Source organism: Pongo pygmaeus, chromosome 12 (genome assembly GCF_028885625.2).
Source record: "Pongo pygmaeus isolate AG05252 chromosome 12, NHGRI_mPonPyg2-v2.0_pri, whole genome shotgun sequence".
Taxonomy (NCBI): Eukaryota; Metazoa; Chordata; class Mammalia; order Primates; family Hominidae; genus Pongo; species Pongo pygmaeus.
In genome coordinates, this window is record NC_072385.2 from 133,066,929 (window position 1) to 133,092,913 (window position 25,985).

A 25,985-nucleotide genomic window follows, 5' to 3' on the forward strand; every position below is an offset into this window, starting at 1 on the left:
AATTTTTCCCACTTCCAAAAAATATATATATTTTTAGTTTAACTAAAGTTATTTGAATAAAAATGATAGTTTTTAAGATTCATAAAATATCTGTATGAAGGTTTGCTGGCCTGGAGTAGGAAAGGAACACATTGGAAATAACCACAGCCGAGGAGGAAGCGGCCCTCTCAGAAGGGAGCAGGCGGGCGTGGCCCAAGCTCCTGCAGGGGCTGCTGCTGTGTCTTGGGAGCTGGGGAACGGGCCAGGCCTGTTGTTCCTGGACAGCAAGCAACACAATGTGGAACTGCTAGGAAGTATTGATCAGAAGGGAAGTTTAATTAGTCAAAGAAGATAAATCTATCAGCTTTGTCAGCAGATGAAGGAAGCACAGTTCAGAAAGACACCTTTGGATCATTAGAAACGCCGCCTCCTCCTCAGGGAGAGTCAGGGAAAGCCACCCTGGGGGCTCCAGAGCAGGCCGCTGGTCAGGCACAGGGCTTGGGCATCCCACAGGATAGCAGTTATGCCCGGCCGCATGCCCAGTGCCTTGTCAGGACCCAGCCTCTGGAGTGCATGAGCGGGGGCGGGAGCCAGGGCACTTGGTCCTCATGCCACGTGGCGGGGGAGGGGGACGGGCACAGCTGGAGGCCAGTGGCCCAGCCAGGAGGGCTGAGACCCCACCATCCTCTCTGCCTAGAGCCCCATTGCTAATCAACCTTCACATTCAGAGCCATACATGAGGGCAGAGCCTGGCCCACGGACAGGGAGGTCCTCACGTGTGAAGGATGAGGCTGTGGCCACATAGGACCCTGCAGCTCCGCAACTCAGCTGCTGTGAGAACCAAACAGGGGGTCCAAGGAGCCCCAGCGCCTGCATCTGCCCCAGAGATCTGGAGTTCATCAGGTAAGATCCAGGCTGAGCAAAAGGATTTAAAAGACCAGCTCATAAAATAGCAAAAGGATTTGAAAAACCAGCTCATCAAATAGCAAAAAGATTTAAAAAACCAGCTCATTAAATGCCTCCATTAAGTAGTACAGTGCAGTAGGAAGGGCTTGTTGGGTTTGTTTCGACAGTGGAGGCCTCCTCAGCACTCATGGGAACCACAGACCCTCGCCGAGGGGAGCTGCCAACCAAGCCAGAATCTGCTCCTCCCAACATCCTTAGCTGATCACCATGCGCAGGAGAGTTTCGGGAGGGTTCCGAGTGGTTTCCTCTTGCTTTCAATCACTCAACACAGCACAAAAAAGAGTGTGTGCCCCACTGCATTGCATCTGTTAATTTAACAACCACACATGCAGGACTGTGCTCACACACACTGTCACACGTGACCATCTGGCTGGCAGCCCAGGGACCGGCCACTGAAATCCACACCTCACCCAGCATAAGTAAAACTGTACCCAATGGGAACTCTAATGGTTTCTTCCCATCCCTGTGGGCGCTGTGTGCTCCCACCCACTTCGCTGACCCCAGGGGGCTGTACACGGGTGAGACTGCCAGACCGGGTGGGTGCTGGAACTGGGAGTGCTGCCGCGGCTCTGGGAGCTCTCAGGACGTCTGTGGATCCACCAGCTCTCTGTAAGGGGCAGTGCCTGTGGAGGCACCAAGGGCAGCCGGGAAGGAGGCCCTGGCTGTGTCCTGGGTGCATGGGGTGTGGCTGGACCCAGGCCCCCTGGCCCTCTGCAGCTTGACCGCTGGCCTTGCCTGACCGAGGGCTGAGCTCACTGGAGAGATGAAGAAATGTAGATGTGTCCCTAAGGGCAGGAAGACCCTCCTCAGTATTTTCCCCATGAGTCTGTGTAACGTGTAACTCTTATAAGTGAACATGCGATTGGGAAAATAAAATTCTAGCTAACCAGCGTGAAACAGGATGAAATGTAAGTGCCTGCAGCTCCCTGCCTGACTTTGACGTGCGTTCTCACCACACCTGTGAGGATATCTCACCATTGCCTCCCGCATTTACTCTCACACAAGGGCGCTGATGACAGGTGGGCATCCCCCACTCCGCTGCACACAGAGGGAAGCAGAGCCAGCTCCGCCACAGGGCAGCAAGCACTGAGCCCCTGGCCCAAGTGTGTGGGCTTGACAATGGGAGGAGCTGAGCGATGGGGCTTCCTCAGGATGCCGTGGCCCGTGGAAGCCAGAAAGTGGTCCTGTTTGCCGTAAAGGAGAAGGGCCCTGAGGCTTGGGAGAGGCCCCAGGTCCCAGTCTCTCTCCATGCTTCTCCTGGGGCCATGGTTCTCATGCTCCCTGCCAGTTACTATGACTGACAGCTCTCAGGCTCTGAGAAAAGGAAGGGCCACCAGGGTTCTCGGTAATTATTCCTGCAGAATGGAGCTCAGAGGCATTTCCTTGATTGTTGACCTAGGCCACCCCAAAACACAAACACCTGCTGCTTTTATAGCATCCAGACCTTTCTCATGCCACCACCCAGGAAGCAGCCGTGCCTCTTCCACCTTCCAACCTCCCCTCCCACATCCTAGAAACCACCTGCACACACACCTGCATGCAACACACCTGGCCCACATGCATGCCTCCACACGTGCACACAAAAACTCATGCACACACATACAGGGATGCATGCACACACCAGACACAAACACAGGCACACAGACACACACACACATATGCAACACACATGGCCCACATACATGCCTCCACACATGCACAAAAACTCATGCACACACATACAGGGATGCATGCACACACCAGACACAAACACAGGCACACAGACACACACACACATATGCAACACACATGGCCCACATGCATGCCTCCACACATGCACACAAAAACTCATGCACACACATACAGGGATGCATGCACACACCAGACACAAACACAGGCACACAGACACACACAAACGCATACACACACATACACATAGGCACATACACACCACAGAAGAGCAAGTGTATCAATATGCTGAGGTCAGGACAGGAATAAAAGTTTTATCTGATACAGACCAAGCCTGGAATTGTAAAGTTGGAACCCAAAACTCAAAGTCAAATTCCTATAAAAATAAGTCACAGGCAGTGTCTGGAAGGACACGCTCACTCTGAGTGCATACAGAGGCCGTATCAGCCTGCTAAACAGGCTTTCTCCATGATGACCTAGGAATGTCCCTGGCAATGGGAGCTCTGGCTAGCCTGATTTCTCCAGATCCCCCAGTGACCGATGCATCTGAGCACATTCTTGCTGCAGACTTTCACTAAGCCATTGCTTCTCCCACAGCCACACCATTGCCCAGGACAGGTCCCCCTCGCCACCGCCATGGGGGACCCGTGGGGCTCTTGCGGAGGACCTCAGGGGCGGCACTAATAAGGAGCAGGACCTGGAACAGGGTGCAGAGACCCCGAGTGGCAGATGCGTGGTGAGCAGCGGCCACAGTGAGCAGTGGGCCACTCCCAGAGAAGCTCAGGCAGTGCAGCCGCCTTCGGAGGGAGGGCTTGCTCTGCTCTCATTATTCAGGACAAGAACAGTTTTTAGTCCACCTCAGAAAGATGCAATACTGATCAATGTCATATCTGGATGGAAAGTCCACACTCACGTAGGATATTAACTTCCAACTAATTCATCACGCTGACTGCTCACCATTGCTACTGGTTAATTGTCCCGGTGAGGACATTGCCTGCAACCCAGGGATCTAGGAATGGAAAACACTGAACTTGATGTCCACAGAGAACAGTTTCCATGACCGAGGACACGGGAAGGGTGTGCCGAGCTTTAACAAATAAACCATAATATTTTAAATATATGAAATTTTAAATGCTAGCTAAGGAAAGCAAATAAGATTCAACAAAGACCTCTAATGAATCATCTGTTGCTTTATTACGCCGTGCGAACCAGATGATGCTATCTGAAATAAACCTAACTTCTGCTCAAAATGTTAAAAAACTAAAGTCAGGAACACAACCAAATTAGAGGTAATTAGGCGTTCCAAATCAAAGTTGCAATTTATGCTAATCACTTTCTTCTATAATAACGCACGTTATGTCAAATTGGCCTTAGTTTGCCAGAGAAAATTATTTGCCGTAATATGTGGTAATATGCCCTCCAGACACTGCTTTCTGTGCCCGTTCCTGTGCCCTGGAGACATCACCTGTAGCCCTCCAGGAAAACCTCTGTGGACAGCCTGGGCACGGAGGTGCTGAGATAAGAGCAGGTCACTCACCAGGAGGAATAAAGGCAGGGAGAGGGGACGCGGGTTTCGCCGGGTCCTGCCTTCTCCAAGGCCCACATTTCCCACTGCTTAAGCAATTCTGGGTATTTAATGAGCTAATTGAATACATTTCCTTGGCACATTTCTTGGAAATAAAATAGTTATTCCAACTCAACTTCTTCAAAAGTAAATTTCAAGTCTTTCCCATTCAAAACAAATAAAAATATTTAAAAACAAAAGCAAAATCCCTTCTCATCCAACGATCCCCATCCCAGCAGGTGGCAATGGCATCACCCTGGTGTCTCCGTTGAAGCTCCTCAGCTCCTGTGACCTTCCTCCGTCCTGATCCTCAGTGTCCAGCTCACCAGCAAATCCCCTGAAATGTCTCCCCCTCTGCCTAGGGTCACGGGGTTCAGTTGCCTTCAAAGCTGCTTTACTGGCCTCATAAAAGACCTCCCTCTTTCCAGCCTTGTCCCAGTTCAGTGTATTCTTAAAGTCACAGCTGGGTGGCCCTGTTAAAATATGGTTCAGGTAATGCCATTTCTCTGAACAAAATCTCCCCAGAGTTTGCCATTTCTCAAAGGACAAGCCAGTGTCCGGCGATGGCCCGCAAGGCCAGCACCTGCAGTCTCTCCCTGTCCCCCGTCCAGCTGTCCTGCAGCCCCTCCATGCCTGCCTGGGGTCCGTCCACCTGCCCTGCCCAGCTGTCCTGCAGCCCCTCCATGCCTGCCTGGGGTCCATCCACCTGCCCTGCCCAGCTGTCCTGCAGCCCCTCCATGCCTGCCTGGGGTCCGTCCACCTGCCCTGCCCAGCTGTCCTGCAGCCCCGCCGTGCCTGCCTGGGGTCCGTCCACCTGCCCTGCCCAGCTGTCCTGCAATCCTGCCATATCTGCCTGGGGTCCATCCACCTGCCCCGCCCACTCCTCTCCCTGGCATCCTCATCTCCTGGGGTCTGGGCTGAGAGTCCCCTCCTGGCAGCTTCCCTAACTGACCAGTTAAAATTGGAACTCCGCCATCCCCACTGCTCTTCATACCTCTTCCCAGCTTTATCTTTCTCCCTGGAACTTCTCAGAACCCATGTGCCGCTTGACAACACAGCGTGAGTTCCATGATGGAAGAGTCCTCTCTACCTTCCCCACTTCAGGGGGACCAGTTCCTACAGCCCAGCCTGGCATATCCTAGGGGCACCAGACAGTTCTCAAACAGAATGCCACAGGAAGCCTACTTTCATCCTTGTAACTTTATCCATGCAATTCCAATAAAAACCCAGTACAGACAACTTTGAAATGTAGCCTTACAATTCTAACAATATGCTTAATGAAATAAGACAGCTGCAGAGAAGAGGACCTGCTACACAGAGACATGAAAACATAAAATCAACTGCAATGTCACAGCAGCTGCAAAACAGTGAGGGCCGTGAACCCGCGTCAGCACCAGGAGGTCTCGGGTACATGTGGGGTGTACGACATCCCTGGAGAAAAAAAAAAAGTTCCTACAAGAAAGATCTTAAGACTACTGCTTAATGTAGTAATGCTTTGATAACTGTAAGCATGGGTCTCATATGCCTCATTTCACAAAGTAAGTTCCAGAGAGATCAACAGTCATAGGGATGAAGAAAAACAAAATAAAAACCTGTGAAGGAAATGTCAGTGTGTGTGTGTTTGTGTGCGGGGATGTGTGTAAGCATATTGGTGACTCAAAAGCCAGAAGTTCTTGAGTAAAGGATTCATTATACAGAAATAAAAAACCTTTCTATAACAAAAATACCATATTCAAAAATAAATGCATGCCGCAGACCCTGGGTTCATAGAGCCTCACATGAGGAAACATGAGCTTCGTGTTAAAATTGAGCAAGGAATATAAAAGTAATTCCCCAAAGGAGGAATAAAAGAAAATGAATTATAAATGTGAAAATACATGCAACCTCACTAGCGACCAAAAAATCATAGTCACTACAACATTAAGATTTTTAAACTACCAGGCAGGTAAATGTTTACAATGAATAGCAACACCGCACATCAGCAAAGACGTGCGGACATGGACGTCCATATGGTGTTGGCAGGTGTATGTGAATGCACACAATGTTCCCAGAAAACACTCAGAAACAGATGTGAACGTTGACTAGGCCTAGGTTTTAATGTGGCAGTTTTACTTCCAAGAATTCATCCTAAACATACAATCAGACTTGGCACTGAGAGTGGTGGGCAAGGTGTCCATTTCACACCTTTCACATTTAAAGTCATTATGATTTACAGGTGATACTGAGAAGCTGCTAAAAATATTTAGTTCAGCATCTGTTGATAAGGAGTCCAAAAATAACAAGCATGTGTGAAAAGCAGAAGAGTATGATAGTAATATATTAAGAATTATGTACGTACATATATGTAAATATAGCATGTACATACATACATGTAAATATAGCATGGAGAAGAGTTAGAAGAATAGGGTTTCAAAACAATAATTTATGCAAATGTTTATAATTTTAAAATTATGAAAATGCATCATTTATTATTATTTAAATCTATGAAGGTCAACTTTTTTATTAAGTCCTGATTTGTATTGCTAAAGTTGATTTACCTTCATAAAATTTAAGGTAAGTTTCTTAATAATTTAGAAAAATCATAAATACTAAATTTAGCTATTTTACTGCTTTTTAATTTATTTATGCAGCTGAGTGCATCTCTGCTGAGATCATTCACATATGTCTTCGTTGAAGCGTAGCACACTGATGCTTTCTAGCAGATTCAAACAGAGAAGGCTATTCTAAAACAGAACATACTTGACATAAAGTATCACACAGCATAACACTCACCAAATAATTATTGCTATTCTATAGATTCAAAGTGTGATAAAAATGTATGCAAGTTGTTATAAAGCATTGCCCCTTGTTTATCCAGAAGTAAGTATATTTCCTTCCCTGAATTGTTGACACTGAGAGAATTAGTGAATGCATAGCAGGTGCTGAAAGAAGCGTAAAGAGCCAGGAAGAGGCACGGGGAGGAGAAACTAACCACATAAGATACTGGGCCATACAGGGTGGAAGGAAGGAACAGACTTCCAATTTAGCCCAGTTTTTAGAAGTTAACAGCTGACGGAGCTGTAAGAAGTGCTTGGTTATCAAGAATTCTAAAGACTGAGCCTTTTGACTTGGTCAGCTGGGTCTACCAAAGATTAAAGACTGTGTGGATACACGTCTGTATACTGGCGGTATAACTGGCATTGAAGATTTTTGCGTGACCGGTGACTTTAGTCATATGTAGAACATGAGCCCCTGGAGGAGGTGGAGTGAGCCACAGACGCGTCCGACGACGTCTGCCACATGCTGCCTAAACAAAGGCGTGCAGTCTGCCCGCTGCTCTGAGCCTCTGCTTCCTGATCTGTAAAAGCGGATAATTGCAACTTTACTCAGACACGCGAATGGGTAAATGAGACGGTATTTGTGAAAGTTCCTAACAGAGAACCTGTCACAGAACAGCAGTGGTCCAATATAATTCAGTCATTTTTCTGGCAGGTTATCTTTATGGATATTTTCATGTTAGTAAAAAAAAGAAACCATTTTTTGGCACAAGAAAGAAAAATAAACTCTCTTAATCCAGCAGCATATCAAACAAACAGAAAGAATCAAGACATCAACGAGTAATCTATCAGCAAATGTCATTTGAGTGAGGAAAATCCACACTCCTAGTTTTAGATACAAACCAAAACAATTCAGATAAGAAGAAAAACGAACACCAATCAGTCAGCATCCCACTAAGATCTACACGGAAATAATGACAGCTGCCCCAAGGTTAAATGAAAGCAGAAACCTGAACATTCATTTTCTTTCAGTGAACAATGACAAACACTTTCCATTGGAAAAGTGGATAATATTCTGCCCATCAAAGTTAAGAGTTTGAAGTTTAGAGACATAAAATGAAGTCCCCATAAAAGCAGGGTCTTTGGCTGAGACTTGCTGGTGGTCACAGCTCAGCCCTGCAACGTGTGGTGGCCGCAAAGGACGTAGGAGCTGCCACTCAGGTCATCCCCACTCACTTTGCATCCCAAGAGGCCAACAGTGCCTAGGACAGGCTGGGGACTCAGTGAGCACTTCTCCACTTAAAAACATGCCCACATGCATCTGTTTAATTATACTCCAACCCTCATCTGATCCATTTTTCTTAGTTATGTGACTTTGGCTAAGTTATTACTCTTTTATGTGCAATTATTCTTGGCACCTATAATGATGAGAATATTGGATCTCTATGGTCCATTCTGTATAGTCATATATGATTCCATGATTATTTTATGGATTTTTTACTTAAAATGATAAAATCTGATTCTTGGACCAACATCGCAATGAAATAATATAAAAATTAAATTAGATTACACACATAAAACTGATTCAAAAACTTCACAGTGCCATATGAATCAAATGGATACATTCCTAAATATTACTGTTTCTCTTAGGATATTATTACTTAACATAGACTTGTTTAAAAAATAACTTGAGCCTATTATAGTCATTACATTTTTAGGTTCCGCTAATTCAACATTTGATCATTTCCCTTGAGTTGCTTTACAATTTAATACTTTGTTTACTCCTAGGCCAACATTTCCAGAGAAAGTTATAAGGTGTATAAATTGTAGGAGGTGTGTCTAATGTCAGATACAGAGTAAGCTTTGAATCTTAGGGGTGAATGAATTAAATTCATCAGGTAAAATGCAACAAATTACAAAATAGTCTTATCTTTTCGTTTTTATAGAATTGAAATGCTGATTACTTAACAATACCTTTATCAAATTTCTCAAAACTTAGGAAAATTCTCCCTCAATGTAAAGACCACTGTTTATTCTGTTTTAATTAAGATTTTATAAATATTCCTGAAAACTGCGCACTCAACCACATCACTTCCTTCCTTCCAGTTTCCCAGGAGTGTGCTCCCTTTAGCAGGCTTACCTTAGTAGATTTAGATCAAAAAGAATGTCAGAGGAGAAACGCATCATCTCAGCTAAGGAGGTCACAGTGATTTACAGTCTGAAAAGGGCTACTTGGCGGTGTTCCTACTCCTGAGCAGGGCATGTCTGAGCATTCCCCCGGGCAGACGAGGGTCACACATGCACAGAGGGGCTACATTGCAGCTGCTGGGAGGCAGCAAGGCCGGAGACCAGAGTCTTCCCCGTGTCTTCACCCTGGTCCTTTCCACCTGGCTATGCTCAAACACCAGCCGCTTACTGAGCCTGGGAACCTATCTGGGTGGTTTCCTTTTGAACCCACGTATCAACATTGGGAGTCCATCCAACATCTTTATCTTGTCAAAATTAAGGTTCACCAGTCTCATATGAGCTAAAGAAAAATATGTTTCATAGACACCATTAAAAATTTTCTCAGGAAAAATATCTTTTTAAAATTCCCTCTTTCTACAAAATAGGCATATTAAATACTGAGACATGCTTTTAACATATAACCATTTAACTTTTTGTTAATGAAAAGAACGCAAAGTTTTCATCATGCAACCTCACCCTAACCAAAAAATCAATTACATAAATTTATAATTTCAACAGCCAAAAACATTTAAGGGAAAAAGGTCTTAATGTTCAATAATAGGGAACATTGGATATAATTTTATTACATCTACTTAAATGACTACTTTCCTATGTAAAGTATATGAAAGAAGAACAAGCAACCTCAAAGATATCACAGGTTTGGTTCTAGACCACCCTAATCAAGTGGATATTGTGATAATGCAAGTCACACAATTTTTTGGTTTCCCAGTGCATATAAAAGTTATGTTTACAGTATACTGTAGTCTATTAAGTGTGGAATAGCATTATGTATAAAACAATGCACACCTTAATTAAAAAAATACTTTATTGCTAAGAATGTTAACAATCATCTGAGCCTTGGCTGAGTTGTAATCATTTTGCTAGTGGAGAACCTTGCCTCGATGTTGTTGTAGGCTGATGGATCAGGATGGTGGCTGCTGAAGGTTGAAATGGCTGTGGTAATTTCTTAAAATAAGACAACACTGAAGTGTGCCACATAGATTAACTCTTCCTTTCATGAAAGATTTCTCTGTAGCATTTGATGCTGTTTGGTAGAATTTTACACACAGTACAACTTTTTTCAAAATCGAGGTCAAGCCTCTTAAACCCTGCCACTGTATCATCAACTAAGCTCACGGAATATTCTAGATCCTTTGTTGTCATTTCAGCAATATTCACAGCATCTTCACTAGGAGTGGATTCCATCTCAAGAAACTATTTTCTTTGCTCATCCACGGGAAGCAATTCCTCATCTATTAACGTTTTATAATGAGATCGCAGCAATTCAGTCACATCTGCAGGCTCTGCATCTAATTCTAGTTTTCTTGCTATTTCTACCACATCTGCAGGTACCTGCTCCACTGAAGTCTTACATCCCTCATAGTCATCCATGAGGGCTGGAATCACCATCTTCCAAAGTCCTGTTAATGATATTCTGACCTCCTCCCATGAATCATGAAATGTACTTAGTGGCATCTAGAATGGTGAATCCTTTCCAGAAGGTTTTCAATTTACTTTGCCCAGATCCATCAGAGGAATCACTCCCTACAGCGACTATAACTTTATGAGATGTATTTCTTAAATAATAAAACTTGAAGTCAACACTACACCCTGATTCCTGACTTGCAGAGTGGATGTTGTGTTAACAGGCATGAAATCAGCCTCAATCTCCATGTATGTCTCCATCAGAGCTCTTGGGTGACCACGTCTATTGTCAACGAGTAGTAATATTTTGAAAGATATCTTTTTTTTCTTTTTGTCTCAGTGGGATCTCAACAGTGTGCTAAAAATATTCAGTCAACCATACTGTCAACAGATGTGCTGTCATCCAGTCTTTGTGGTTTTATTTATAAAGCACAGGCAGAGTAGGTTTAGCATTATGCTTAAGGGCCCTAGGATTTTCAGAATGGTAAAAAAAAAAAAAAAAAAAAAAAAAAGAAAAGAAAAAGAAAAAGAAAATCACTGGCTTTAACTTAAAGTCACCAACTCCATTAGCGAGTCAGCTTGTCCTTTGAAAATTCAAAGCCAGGCACTGACTTCTCCTCTCCAGCCATTAAAGTCCTAGATGGCATCTTCTTCCAATAGAAGGCTGTTTCATCTACATGGAAAATCTATTGTTGAGTGTGGCCACCTTCATCAATGATCTTAGCTGGATCTTCAGAATAACTTGCTGGAGCTTCTCCATCAGCACTTGTGGCTTTACCTTGCACTTTTATGTTGTGGAGACGGCTTCTTTCCTTGAACCTCATAAACCCACCTCCGCTAGCTTCCAACTTTCCTTCTGAAGTTTCCTCCCCTCTCTAGACCTTCACAGAATTGAAGAGTTAGGGCCTTGCTATGGATTAAGCTCTGGCTAAGAGAATGCTGTGGCTGGTTTGATCTATCCTGGCCATTCAAATTTCCTCCACATCAGCAAATAAGACTATTTTCCCTTTCTTATCATTTGTGTGTTCACTGGAGTAGCGCTTCTTAATTTCTGTCAAGAATTGTCCTTTGTTTTACCACCTGGCTAATTGTTTGTTGCAAGAGGCCTAGCTCTCTGCCTATCTAAGCATTCAACATGACACCCTCGCTAAGCTTGATCTTCTCTAGTTTTTAAGGTGGAAGTGAGACAATGGCCAAGCTTCCTTTCACTTAAACACTTAGAGGCCATTATAGGTTTGTTAATTAGCCTAAATTCAATATTGTTGTGTCTTAGGAAACAGGGAGGCCCCAGGAGAGGGAGAGAGGCAGGACAATGGCTGGTCAGAACACACGAGGCATTTATTAAGTTCGCTGTCACATCTGGGGGTGATTGTTGGCAACTCAAAACAACTGCAATAGCACCACCTGCCCCCCAGTTTTCCTTCCCACAGGCTGAGGCCGTCCAGGCAGTCCGGGTCCACCCTGTCCAGGGGAGCCTTCCCTTCTGCACCAGATCACACTGCCAAACCCGACTCAAGGACACCACTCCAGGCACCTCCCCAGCATGCTCACCTCACACCGGATCAATCTGTCATCCTACAGCACGGCATTTCTGTTCCTGTATAAAAATATTCTCTTGACTTTGCTTCCCCACCAGGGGCTGCCCCGTTCTCTACTCACCTGTGGGAGCAGTTCCTTGAGGAAGTTACTCCCTGGCTCCATGGTCTCCCTTCTCCCTGGACAAACCCACTCCCGCCAGGCCTCTGCCCCCACTGCTGAATCCAAGCTGCTCTTTCCAAGGGGCTGACAGTCCCTGTGCTGTTAGGCCCTGCAGTGGGCACCAGTGTCTGCCCCCTGACTTTCAGCCCATGGCCTCTGCCACCCTCCCTCCCTCCCTCCGGGGCTCCCAGGACAGCACTGCTGCCCCTCCCAGCTCACTGGTCACCTCACAGGCTCCTGGGGTGACGCCTCCACGTCTGATGCTTGCTGTTAGGACACTTTATGGTGCAGAACGTGGCCCTTTTCTCTGGATTTAAATCCACCCCCTCTGTGACCTCCTCCTCCATGTACACGCCAATGAATTCCAAATCCACATCTCAAGCAAGGATCTCCCTCTGAAGTGCCAGATATTTGCACCCAGCCGCCTCCTCAACACACATCTCATACTCCATGTGGTCCCCACAAAACTCCTGTATCTTCTTCCTCAAACCTGCCCCATCATCCTTGCCCTTCCTCATCCCAACTGAGGGTGACTCCACCCATCTAGTTGCTCAGGTGAAAACCTCAGAGAAATCCCTGTGTCTCTCACAACACACATCCGATCCACAATGACATTCTGCCCGCTTCACCACTAAAACACACCCCGATTTCCCCTACCGCTGCCACGCTGACCTGCACCAGTCACCTCTCAGCTGCATAAAGAGAAAGCCCCATAAAATCTTCCTGCTCCTACCTCAGCCTTCAACAAAGGTATCTGTGATCTTTTTCCAAAGTGCTAAGTCATATTATGTCACTTCTGTTCTTAAAACCTCCTGCTATTGCCCAGATTCGCTGACAGTAACAGCCGAACATCATAAAACAGCCCACCCCACATCTGCCTTCTCTCTCAGCCCCAGCTTAGCAGCAGCCCCACCAGCTCCATGTGCTCCGAGGGTCCAGCCAAGCCCTGGGGTCTTTGCTATACCCACATTCCGCCGTTTCTCCCAGATGCTACTTAGCAACATCACTGGCCCCTCAATTGTGTCCTTGTATTGTGGTGAAGCATCCTGTGTGGACTTGGCCAGAACACAAGGTCAAGGGCTTGGCCCCCAGACCACCCCACTAAGACTTTTGGTCCCGACTGCAAGAGCTGTGTCCACACAAGACAACCCTCACTTCCAACACTAACTTCACATTCAGGACTTTCATTGATTCACCAGAAGTACTCACAGAACCCACCGAGAGCAGTTACACTTGTGGCTGTGATTAACTGCAGAGAAAGGATGAAAATTGAAATCGGCCACAGAAAAAGCCACACAACAGCGTCCAGGGGCGTCCCCTTCTCGAGGCTTCTGTGTCCTCTGCACCAGTCCCACTGCCCGCGTCGAGTGTGACCGCCCCATGGTGTTGCCAACCCAGGACGCGCATCAGGGCAGCAGTCCCACTGCCCGCGTCGAGTGTGGCCGCCCCCCAGTATTGCCGACGCATCGAGAGTGGCCACCTCCCAGCATTGCCAACGCGTTGTGTGGCCATCCCCCAGTGACACAAAATGTCATTTGTTAAATGCACATACAGGGAGGACGCAAGCCAGTTCACCAGCAGCAGGCACTGCACACCCTCATCAGGGATCACATGCTTGCTGCAGTATAAAATACCACAGTAAATACAGTCACTACAGACTCCACCAGCAGCAGGCACTGCACACCCTCATCAGGGATCACATGCTTGCTGCAGTATAAAATACCACAGTAAATACCATCACTACAGACTCCACCAGCAGCAAGCACTGCACACCCTCATCAGGGTTCACCTGCTTGCTGCAGAAAATACTGCAGTAAAATACAGTAGAGACACAACAGAGCTGATAAGAAGCTTCTTTTCCGGACCTTAAACATGAATATAACTCTCAACGTGTGGCTATTGTGAGGCAAGATAGATTTGATTTTATGAATTAATTTTGGCTTTAGAGAGACTGGAATATAAATCCCTGCTATGTCACTTTCTAATCTGCTGCATATAAGTAAGATATTTAGCTTTTGTGAGCCGGAGTTCCCTCTTGTGGAAAATGAGGCAAACATTGAAACAATATTAACATTAAAAATAATATGAATAGCATATATTATGTCGGAAACTCTGCTAAGAAGCTCATGAGCATTATTCCATTTAACCCTCATCAACGGCTAATGAGTAAGGTTTTCCTAAACATCCTCATTTTACAGAGGAGTAAACAAAAGCTTCAAGAAGTTCCACAACTTGGGTGACACGATGGCATCTGAATGTGAACCCACATCCATTTGCTGAAGAGCTGCAATGTTATCAATTGCAATGTCTCATCTACCTGTCAAAACTGTTGTCGAGATAAAATAAGAGAGAGCAAAGGACAGGCTCAGAGTCAGGTGGGGTCTCTGGTGGGCTCAGGGCAACTCCTGCCCTGCTCTCCTGTCCTCTTGCCCCACCCCCTGCCCCTCAGACTGACTGGCAGAAATGGCCGACATCACTTCACTGGCACTGATGGTCTCACAAAAAGCTCCAAGTTGGTGACTGGCTTTACTCCATCCCCCTGCACACTGACGTCACTGCAGAAACATGCAGGGGGCTGGGGGTTCTGAAATGACTTGGAGGGAGAAACAGTGGCTGTGGGAACAAGCGTCCAGGGAACCTGGGCGGTGAGGAGGGGGCTTCCCGGAATTCCTGGGTGAGGTGCTGAAGGGGCCCAGAGTTCCCAGGGACATCTCTTGAGCTGAGTTATCAACTAGACAGCTTTCCAGGATTGTTTTTTTGTTTTGTTTTCTTTTTTATTTATTTTTTTTGAGACAAAGTCTCACTCTGTCACCAGGCTGCAGTGCAGTGGCGCGATCTCGGCTCACTGCAACCTCGCCTCCTGGGTTCAAGCGATTCTCTTGCCTCAGCCTCCCGAGTAGCTGGGACTACAGGCACGCACCATCATGCCCAGCAAATTTTTGTATTTTTAGTACAGACGGGGTTTCACCATGTTGGCCAGGATGATCTCGATCTCTTGACCTCATGATCCACCTGTCTAGGCCTCCCAAAGTGCTGAGATTACAGGCATGAGCCACTGTGCCCAGCCTGTTTTTGTTTTCCTAGCCTCAGTGGATATTTTCTTTCCCTGTTCCATAATCCACGTGCATTGCTTTAGACCAGAATTTTAATGAGAATATAGTTCAGTTTCACGCACAGGTTGGACTACTTTCAGAATGTAAATCAGAAGACAAGAGTTTTTTTTTTTTTTTTTCATTTATATAAGAATTTTTTTCATTTATATAAGAGAGGCCTGGACAATTTTAATGCCCCATATCATATATTTTGGCATATTTGCCTGAGTTCAGCTCAGAACAAAGCAGCACAGTCTTGCAGGATGAATCTTTAAGACATTACTTTTGTGTTAAGGTGCTTAGCATCTTATAAAATATCAGAGATAAGTCCAAAACATAGACTTGTTGTTTATGACTCGGGATAATAAACACCTTCCATCATAAACCTCGTACAACACATTCCTCATTGTGACTGGAAACAGAGCTAATGACACTGACACGTGTTTGAGAGATGTTATTACAAATTCCATCTTTCAAATACACATTTTTACTCAGCCTTTTAAGCTTTGTTCTAAGCAGCCTCGAGGTAAAAACTGGCATTTCCAGTGAATGAGTATGGCCCTACCACGGCAAAGACACAGTGACAAACAGCTGGCGCATAAGTGACATTTATCTGAATGATTAGAAAGCTGAATGTCCTTTTTAATTACTGTAAACATAGTACATCACAAGCCGATTAGAGAAGATTGATTATTGCTATCTTTATGCCATTCTGAATATATAAAATAAAATCATGAAACTTCTGTGCTGTGGGTTTCTTCAGTGCTTTCAGCATACGAATTTAAGATGAAATGTAATGGATTTTTAAGCAACTGTCAAAAGAGCTTTTGTTATTAATATTGAAGCTAAAATCCAACAATACGTGACAATACAAAATATAAAATGGCTATAAAAATGAGAACACCTGCCTACTTGCATTTTAATGTATTTCTGATTTTCTTAAGCATTTTATCACTCATATTTTTAAGAATATGCCTGTAGGGAAATATCATGCCGTGAAGGATGCAGGGCCAGCAGCTGCAATAACAGATCGTAACCCCTGGTTACCGGGCTCTGCCATTCCACTGTTACCATCTCGACTGTGGAAACCGTGTTAATTTGCTTCCTGTTTCTACAACCTATTGAATGCCCAACATTAGGAGAAAACTCAAGGGAACCGAGGAATATTTTATTCTATCTATATCTACTCGAACCTCAACTTTCAAGAACATTTTTAAAAACAAGGCCTGCTGACACAGTTACGGGCGCCCTGCTATGTGAGGATCTGTGGGAAAGTGACTCTCCCTCCTTGGATTATTGGGTGACACACTAGCTACTTCATACCTGGTGCCTGACCACTCTTGAAAAAGATACCGGTAAAATAATTTTCAGTTGAAAGCAAGGCAATAGGATCTCTTAGCAGAAATGAGGATAAGCTCAGGTTGACACAGCAGACTGAACCTGGGGAATGCCTGTTGATTCCTGAAGGACCGACTCAGAGGCTACTTCTGTCCTCACCGTGCAGAGGATCTGAGGGTCGCCCCAAAGCTCTAGCCCCACTCCCGAGGTCTGGGAGTCCAAGAACTGTGGGACCCATAAGCCTGCACTTCCTCCCGGGGAAAGTGATGCACTGTCCCTGGGGTTTGCGTAGAGAAGCCTGTGGTGCACCCAGACATGATTTACGGGTGGGGGTCATTTGATCTGCTATATAACCTCACTCGAATTTCCTCAGCCTTGGTTTCTCCATCTGAAAAATAACTGGGTGCCCTTACATAGTTGGATAACTTAGTTCCAATGCTAAAATTTTACCTCTTTGAGTTTGATACTGAGATGGGTGCTGCTCCAAGAAAAGAGAATGTTGACAGACTATGTCATGTGCCATCTTGCTCTCTTTGAGCCCAAACTTCATAAACTCATTCTCTGACTCACTTTAGAAACATCAAGGAGGTTAAAAAAGAGGCTTAAGAACATTTAAGAAAAAAGATATTAGGTTTCCCTAAAATGTTATTAACTGATTTTAGAAAAAAATATGTATCTTATCCTTTCCATGGAAGCTTGTGAATGCTTAGTTCCACAGAAGCATAAGTGATCCATGAAAATCAGCTCCTCCCAAATAAAAAGTGCAAATATATGTTTTTGCAATGTATGGTGAATAGAATATGTCAAGTACCAATTATGACATAGTGATAAACCAGTGATGTTATAAACATTAAATGGAAGAGATTTTTTTAATTAATTAATTAATTAATTATTATACTTTAGGTTTTAGGGTACATGTGCGCAATGTGCAGGTTAGTTACATATGTATACATGTGCCATGCTGGTGCGCTGCACCCACTAACTCGTCATCTAGCATTAGGTATATCTCCCAATGCTATCCCTCCCCGCTCCCCCCACCCCACAACAGTCCCCAGAGTGCGATGTTCTCCTTCCTGTGTCCATGTGTTCTCACTGTTCAATCCCCACCTATGAGTGAGAATATGCAGTGTTTGGTTTTTTGTTCTTGCGATAGTTTACTGAGAATGATGATTTCCAATTTCATCCATGTCCCTACAAAAGACATGAACTCATCATTTTTTATGGCTGCATAGTATTCCATGGTGTATATGTGCCACATTTTCTTAATCCAGTCTATCATTGTTGGACATTTGGGTTGGTTCCAAGTCTTTGCTATTGTGAATAATGCCGCAATAAACATACGTGTGCGTGTGTCTTTATAGCAGCATGATTTATAGTCTTTTGGGTATATACCCAGTAATGGGATGGCTGGGTCAAATGGAATTTCTAGTTCTAGATCCCTGAGGAATCGCCACACTGACTTTCACAAGGGTTGAACTAGTTTACAGTCCCACCAACAGTGTTAGACCTAAAACCATAAAAACCCTAGAAGAAAACCTAGGCATTACCATTCAGGACATAGGCATGGGCAAGGACTTCATGTCTAAAACACCAAAAGCAATGGCCACAAAAGCCAAAATTGACAAATGGGATCTAATTAAACTCAAGAGCTTCTGCACAGCAAAAGAAACTACCATCAGAGTGAACAGGCAACCTACAAAATGGGAGAAAATTTTCGCAACCTACTCCTCTGACAAAGGGCTAATATCCAGAATCTACAATGAACTCAAACAAATTTACAAGAAAAAGCAAACAACCCCATCAAAAAGTGGGCAAAGGATATGAACAGACACTTCTCAAAAGAAGACATTTATGCAGCCAAAAAACACATGAAAAAATGCTCACCATCACTGGCCATCAGAGAAATGCAAATCAAAACCACAATGAGATACCATCTCACACCAGTTAGAACAGCAATCATTAAAAAGTCAGGAAACAAGAGGTGCTGGAGAGGATGTGGAGAAATAGGAACACTTTTAAATGGAAGTGATTTTATCTCATTACCCATTGGTGCAAAATTAATAGCAGTTTCCGAATTGCTGGAATTTGCCATTCGATACTGGAATACATTCTTCAGTAAACATGGTTACGTTACACATCATTTTAGTGTGCATTTCTCACTTTTTTTTTTTGCTAGTGACTTACTACTTGCTGTTTGCTTTATTTTAGACTATGGAAATGATGTGAGACAAAAAGCAAATTCGAGCGATTTTCTTATTTGAGTTCAAACTGGAAAGGTGAGAAAGCTCGATAAGTGGGTGCCCCAGGAGCTGAGCAAAAATAAAAAAAATCATCGTTTTCAAGCATCGTTTTCTCTTATTCTACACGACAATGAACGATTTCTCAATCAGATTGTGATGTGTGACAAAAAGTGGATTTTATATGACAACCAGTGATGACCAGCTCAGTGGCTGGATCAAGAAGCTCCAAAGCACTTCCCAAAGCCAAACTTGCACCAAGAAAATGTCCTGGTCACTGTCTGGTGGTCTGTGCCGGTCTGACCACTACAGCTTTCTGAATCCCGGCAAAATCATCACATCTGAGAAGTGTGCTCAAGCAAGTCAATGAGACACACCGAGAACTCAACGCCTGCAGCCAGCATTGATCAACAAGAAGGGCCCAAATTCTTCTTCACAGCAACATGTGACTGCACACTGCAAAACCAATGCTTCAAAAGTTGAATGAATTGGGCTGCGAAGTTTTGCCTCATTTGTCATATTCACTTGACCTCTCACCAACCAACTACTTCTTCAAGCATCTTGACAACGTTTTGCAGGGAAAACATTCCCACACCCAGCAGGATGCAGAAAATGCTTTCCAAGAGTTCGTCGAATCCTGAAGCATGGATTTTTATGCCACAGGAATAAACAAACTTATTTCTCATTGGCAAAAATGTATTGCTTGTAATGGTTCCTATTTTGATTAATAAAAATGTGTGTGAGCCTAGTTTAATGATTTGAATTTCACGGTCTGAAACCACAATTTCTTTTGCACCAAACTACTAATGAAATCATTATTGCTACAGTTTCCTAAGTGACTGCTATACAAAGCATTTTAGATAACCTCATGTGATTATTTTTGTAACCTGTAAGTTATCTTCATTTGGCAACAAAAACCACCAAAGCCAAACGAAGGTGAGTTTCTCACCAAAATCCAAACATCCTGTTAGTGGCTCTGCAGAGGCCAAAATCTACATGGAATTCAAAGTCACCAATCCTACAACACAAGACTCTTTCCAGAATATCTATTTAATATGGCCATTTAGCTAAACGACATATAAAAAATAACTGCAAATTTCAAATATATAAAGCTGAGCAGAGTATCATAAAACAGATACGAAGAAAGTTCATGATTTGCAACCTGTTGCTAAATACAGTTTTTTAACAAAAACAAAAATGCCTCCTTTGAAAATAATTTGAATATTTAAACTGTAAACATATATAACAAACATCATCTCATAATACAATGCGTGCTTTGTAAGATAAGCAGTAAGCAAACATCCAGTTGGTAATAGTTAAGAAATTTACTCGTTTGACCTCATCCAAAACACTCAGAGGGTGTGCTGGGGTAGGTGTGGGGGATGTCACCTCTCAGTTGCCAGGGGCGATTCCAATTATGCCTCTCATCCTAATGTAATCACGAATATGTTCCCTGTGACTATTTATGGTTTAGACAATTAACTATATGGTCACCCAGCTAGAACAGAAGGCAGTCACTATGTCAGATGCCTTGCGGTGAAGGGTCTGAATACAGGCTTCCCGGGAAAGCAGGTGGCCACAGAGCACAGTGCCTGGTAAGTCAGTGGGCAGGGGCCTCAGATCTCCATGAAGACTCCCTGTTTCTCAAGCTCATGCTGGACTGACACCCCCACATGCCACATGACTGTGTGGCTCCAGCTACGCAGCTCCAGCTGACATGTAACCAACGGACTGAGTGAAAATAAGCTGGCTATTTTCACACTTTTCTCATAAAATCTCCTTCCCACAATCCACCGTGTCTGATATGAAATTGTCCCACAATGTTGTTGATGCTTAGTATTGACACACAATATCTTCCCCAAACCCTTTCATTCTGTCTTTTTGTTAAATGTGTTTCTTGCAAACAGCATAAAGTTGGGTCTTGTCATTGACCCTCACTTTTTAATTGAAGTCCTTGTTCCTTTAACCTGTGAGGTAAGTTTTGATGTGGTTTCATTTGATTTCACCATGTTTGCCGTTTGTGTTCTGTTTGGATACTGTATTCTTTGTTCTTCTTTTCTGTCTTCTTTGAATGAATCAAGTATTTCTTAGTATCCCATTGCATCACTTTTAATGTTTTTTTTTAAACATGTAGATTCTTAAAATTTCCTAACAGTTTCTCTAGCTGAGAATAAAAACTTTTCCTATCACCAACTACCATCAAATATAGTATCACTTCATGAACAATGTAAGAATCTTCAAATAATTTAATTTTAGTAACTCCTCCCATCCCCTATAGTCATGCTGTCATGATTTCCATAGCTATAAGCCCCCAAATGTAGTACTTTATTTTTATATATATAAACTTAAATTTATATTTCAGTATACATACATATATATAATTATATATCAATGCATTAAAACACACATAAATTACATATGTGGATATGTGCTTTATATATTTAATTTCAGGTGCTTCATATTTCACCCTGTGGTTCACATTTCTATCTGCTTTCATTTCCTGTCAGTCTCAAGTATGTCTTTTAACATTTTTTATAGTGCAAGGCTGTTTAAGGGTTTAATCTTTTTATTTTACTTCTGTTTGAATGGGTCTTTAACACACGTTCATTGTTGAAGAATACTTTCATAGATACAGAGTTCTAGGTTCATTATTTTTTTCTTTTAGCACTGTGAAGATATAGTTCTATTTTCTTCTGGCCCCTGTTGTTTCTAAGAAGTTGGCTGTCTTTTTAAATTATTTCTACATAAGTATTTTATCTTTTTAATCCTCTGTTTTTAAGATTTTTCTATTTACTCTCACTTTCAGCAGTTTATTATATGCTTTTAAAAATGATTTTAATTTTATGCTGTTTGAGGTCCAGTGAACTTTTCAGGACACATATTGATAACTCTGATTTCATAAATTTGTGGCCATTGTATGTTCAAATATCCCTTCTGTTCCACTCTTCTGGGAATCTACTTAAGTTAGACTCTGCTATTATCTCATAAATGTGAAACTTTTTTCTTTATTTAATACACCTTTAATTCAATGCCTTTTCCCCCATGTGTTTCTGTTGAATTTTGTGATTGATCTATCTTCAATTTCAGTATTTTGTTGTGTCCACTCTTCAGTTAAGCACAATGACATAACTATTTATTTCTGACATGTTTTTCATTAATACCCTTTCTCCTTGAATTGTTTGTACTTTCTGTTTGTGAAATCACACATGTGGTTCATAGTTATTTTCCAGTCCCTTCAGGAGCATTCCGACATCAGGGTCATCCCTGGGTTTCCTACTCTTACACCGCATTTTGCCATCCTGCTGAAAGCTTTCCTTCCTGGTGCTTTTGGAGAGAGCCAGCTGTGCCTGAGAGGGAACTCTTCTCTCCGCCCTGCTGCCCCACTCTCAGGCTTCTGCAAATGCCTCCTGCTTCTTTGAAGGGCTGGTGGGCAAATGCTCCTTGGTTGCAACTCCTGGGAAGTGTGTGCAGCCCACCCAGCTAAATGCAGCTTTTCACAGTTTTGTGGAACGTCCAGTTGGTTTCTCCTTAGCTCATTTCTGAGGAGCTCAGCAGCATCACCGGTGGATATCTGCTCCTCTAGGAAGGGCTTATACTTTACGAATTTTAAAAAAATATATGTTACTTTTTTAGAAAGCTCTTGCATAGATTTTAAAGAACTATGATCTGAGAGTTTATCTATGTGTAGTCATGGTTTACGGTGGATACTACAGTCTTTTGCTACTTTCCACATCTAAACACGAAGTGTAAGGACAATTAAGTTTTTTACAGTTATTTCATATCAACTAACAGTAGAAATATCTATTTGTTATGTACAATGTGGTAGATCTTTTACTAAGCAAAGAAACAAAAATATGCATTGTAACCAAGCTGTGTGTGTATGTATGTATATGTGTGTATATGTGTATATATATGTGTTTGTGTATATGCACACACATTTTTTTCCATTTTATATAATAAATCACTTACTAATACACCATGAAGTGTAGGTTGACATTTATTAAGCCTAATTTTCAAGCTCAATGTGGTCACATTTCCTTTTAAGGGGAAGTACTCTATAACTCACAAAAATCAAGGGAAAATTTGTACTTGCAAAAATCAACTTAAAATCATGCTTAACTCAACATTTTATGTACCACAGAAGAGTCATAAGGTAGAGTTGGTGCCCAATACGTTTTCTTATTTGAAGAATGACCATTAATTTTGTTACACTTTGGAGATACAATATTACATCTTATTTTTCTTTTCTTTTTCTACGGGATTAATCATGCTATTCATTTTTCCCACTTTCTGATCACTGATCCATGCATAGCTTGTTTTTATTTAGTCAGTTATTTGATGACATTTCTTTACTATTGTCATACCCAAAACCATGAGAAAAAATCTAATTCTAATAATATAGCCCCCACTTCACTCCTCTGTTCCCACCCACCCAAGGTTGCCAGGATTCTGAACCCTATCTTTCATCATTTCTTGCTTTTATTTCTATGTCTCCATCTAGACAACAACAAAAGTATATCCTTGGTGCACGGCTGAGAGTGGGCTTGATCATGTTCAAATTTAGGAGATAATGACAAACGTGGCCATCAGAGTTATTGTAGAGGCATTTATATTCCTACCAGCAACTTATATAATTCCAGTGAGTGCACATTCCCTCTAATTAAGCTTTTTATTTTCAGTCAAATGGTGTGAAAATCCTTCATTGTAGCCTTTGTGTTTCTTTCCTCTATTACACTCATGTTTGTTATTAACGTTACTTCTGTGAAAGGCCTCTTATGTCTGATTCCATTTTTCTGATGTATAATTTGCATTTTTATTGTGATACATATTTCTTTGTTATAGATTTATAGTATATATTCTTTTTTCTTTAGTAATTGTTTTATTTATCTCTGCTCTTAAATACTACCAAGTAATATCCAAGAATAATGGAATATTTTTATATTGCTCCATTCCAAAGACAAAGTTCAGAAACCTGATCACCGACACCTGACAAGAACTGTGAGGGTTTTAAGATTTTACCTAAGTTCGAGCTAACATGTTATCCAGCAACAGCGCATGGATGCTGGCAGAAGACATGAGATGCCTGGCTTGGAGACAAACGACTAAAGGACTTCATTACTCAGAGATGAGCAGGACACAGAGCACCCGCAATTTCTTTTATGATTTCTTGAGCCTGCTATCCCATGAAGCACCAAGAGGGCCAGATGATTGACAGCTGTATACCTGGTGGGTTGCATATCAGAAGAGAAAACCTGAACGTAGGAAACTTTGAAACTTTAACAATGTTCAATAAGCCTGCCTGCCCTTTTATCAGAGGCAAAACACTACCTCAACCTCGGAAAGCTGTTTGCTGTACAAACATCCTTGAAAAGGTTGTCTGGAACAAAAGCAATCAGCACTTCTGCACACAAGTTGTGCAGAAATGTGACTCCATTGATCATGATCTCACAATATCTTTCTATTATCTAATACACATATTCCATTTTCGTTAATTGCCTTAAAAATGTTTATCATCATTCTTTCCACCAAAGCGTCCAACCCAGGATCACACGGCTTTGTGCTGTCACATCTCTTTTACCTTTTCACCCTTTGTTTACCTTTCTCGATCTTGACCTTTTTTTTTTTTTTTTTTGAAACATGGGTGAGTTATTTTGTGGAATGTTCCTCAACTGAAGTTTGTGTGATTGTGTGAGGGTCACAAGTTTACATTTCTATCACTGTTGTCCTTCTCATTTGCGGTGTTAATTTTGATCACTTGGTTAAGTTGTGGACCCACAAGTTTCTCCACCCTAATGTTACCATTTTTTCCTTTGTAATTTATAAGTAATTCATGGGAGGACACATCGGGACTGTGAACATATCCTGCTCCTGGTCTGACTTCACCCACTGGTTTTAAATCCATTGATAGCTTTTATTATAACTTCAGCATTTGTTCTCGATTTATTAGTTGGCATCTAACCACAAGTACAGCTTTTTCTTCTTTTCCATTTATTTATTCATTTATTTCAGTATAAACTCACTATTTTATTCAAATCGTTATAATTCTTTAGTATCATTTTTAGGTTCATATTTGAATTATTCCAGGCTTGGCCCATGGGACACTTTCAAGCTGACTTTTCTGCCCTTTATACCGTCACTCTTCCAAATGAACCTTATACTTAACACAGTGCTGGAGCCAGACTGTCCTCAGGGGCCCTGGTTCCCTTTTGTGAAGAAGAAGGGCATTTAGAATCCAAAGCCGGGAGCTAGGGTTCTCATGCTAGAGGGTGTCTTTGGTTCCAGGACTGCTCAGTGCTCCACGGTAGGACACTTCTATCTCTGTATCTATGCACCGCTCTCTCTCCAAACACACACACAGTACACACATACACACGTGTATTAATACCTACATATCCAGTAGATAGCTATCAATATTAAACAACTGAGTTCACACTGGTATCTGTTATTTCATTTCTTGAAAATGAACCTTTGGTTTCCTCTGTGTAATTTTCAGTTTGTAACTTTTTACTTCCTTTAATTTAAATGTTTTATTTTAGTGTAATTACATTTATCAAATGTTTCATTTATCCCTAAAGTCTTTTAGTCTTGGTGTTAAACATCTTTGCTACACTAAGGCCTGCAGGTAAGAGTACATTCCAGTTTGTATTATTTTTTTGATATGATGTAAGGTAGGGATAAAATGTAATCCTACTTCATGTGGCTAACCATTCTTTCCACCTCTTTATATAAAATATTTTATTTCCACAGTGATCTGCCATGCCACTTTTGTCATGTATCTCCTATTTCTGAGCTCTATATTTGATTCTACTGAACTTTTGTACCTCTGATCCAATATGACTCTGTCTTAGTTTATATAATTTATAGTATGTTGTAGTAATTAAATGGAAAAATCTACCTTCCCAGCACTTTTTCAGATATGTCTCAGTTTGTTTTGGATCTTTAAGCTTTAATGTATTTTAGATTGGTTTTTAAAATGGTCTCTAAGCAAAGATAAAATTTTAAGAACTTTTGTCTAAGATTATTCATGTTATGCCCT

General features: G+C 42.4%; 1 protein-coding gene across 1 annotated transcript in view; it reads right to left on the minus strand.

Moving 5' to 3' along the window:
* Positions 1 to 25,985, minus strand: part of SNTG2 (syntrophin gamma 2) — a 426,593-nt gene that overhangs the window by 294,087 nt on the left and 106,521 nt on the right. The window lies entirely within an intron of this gene.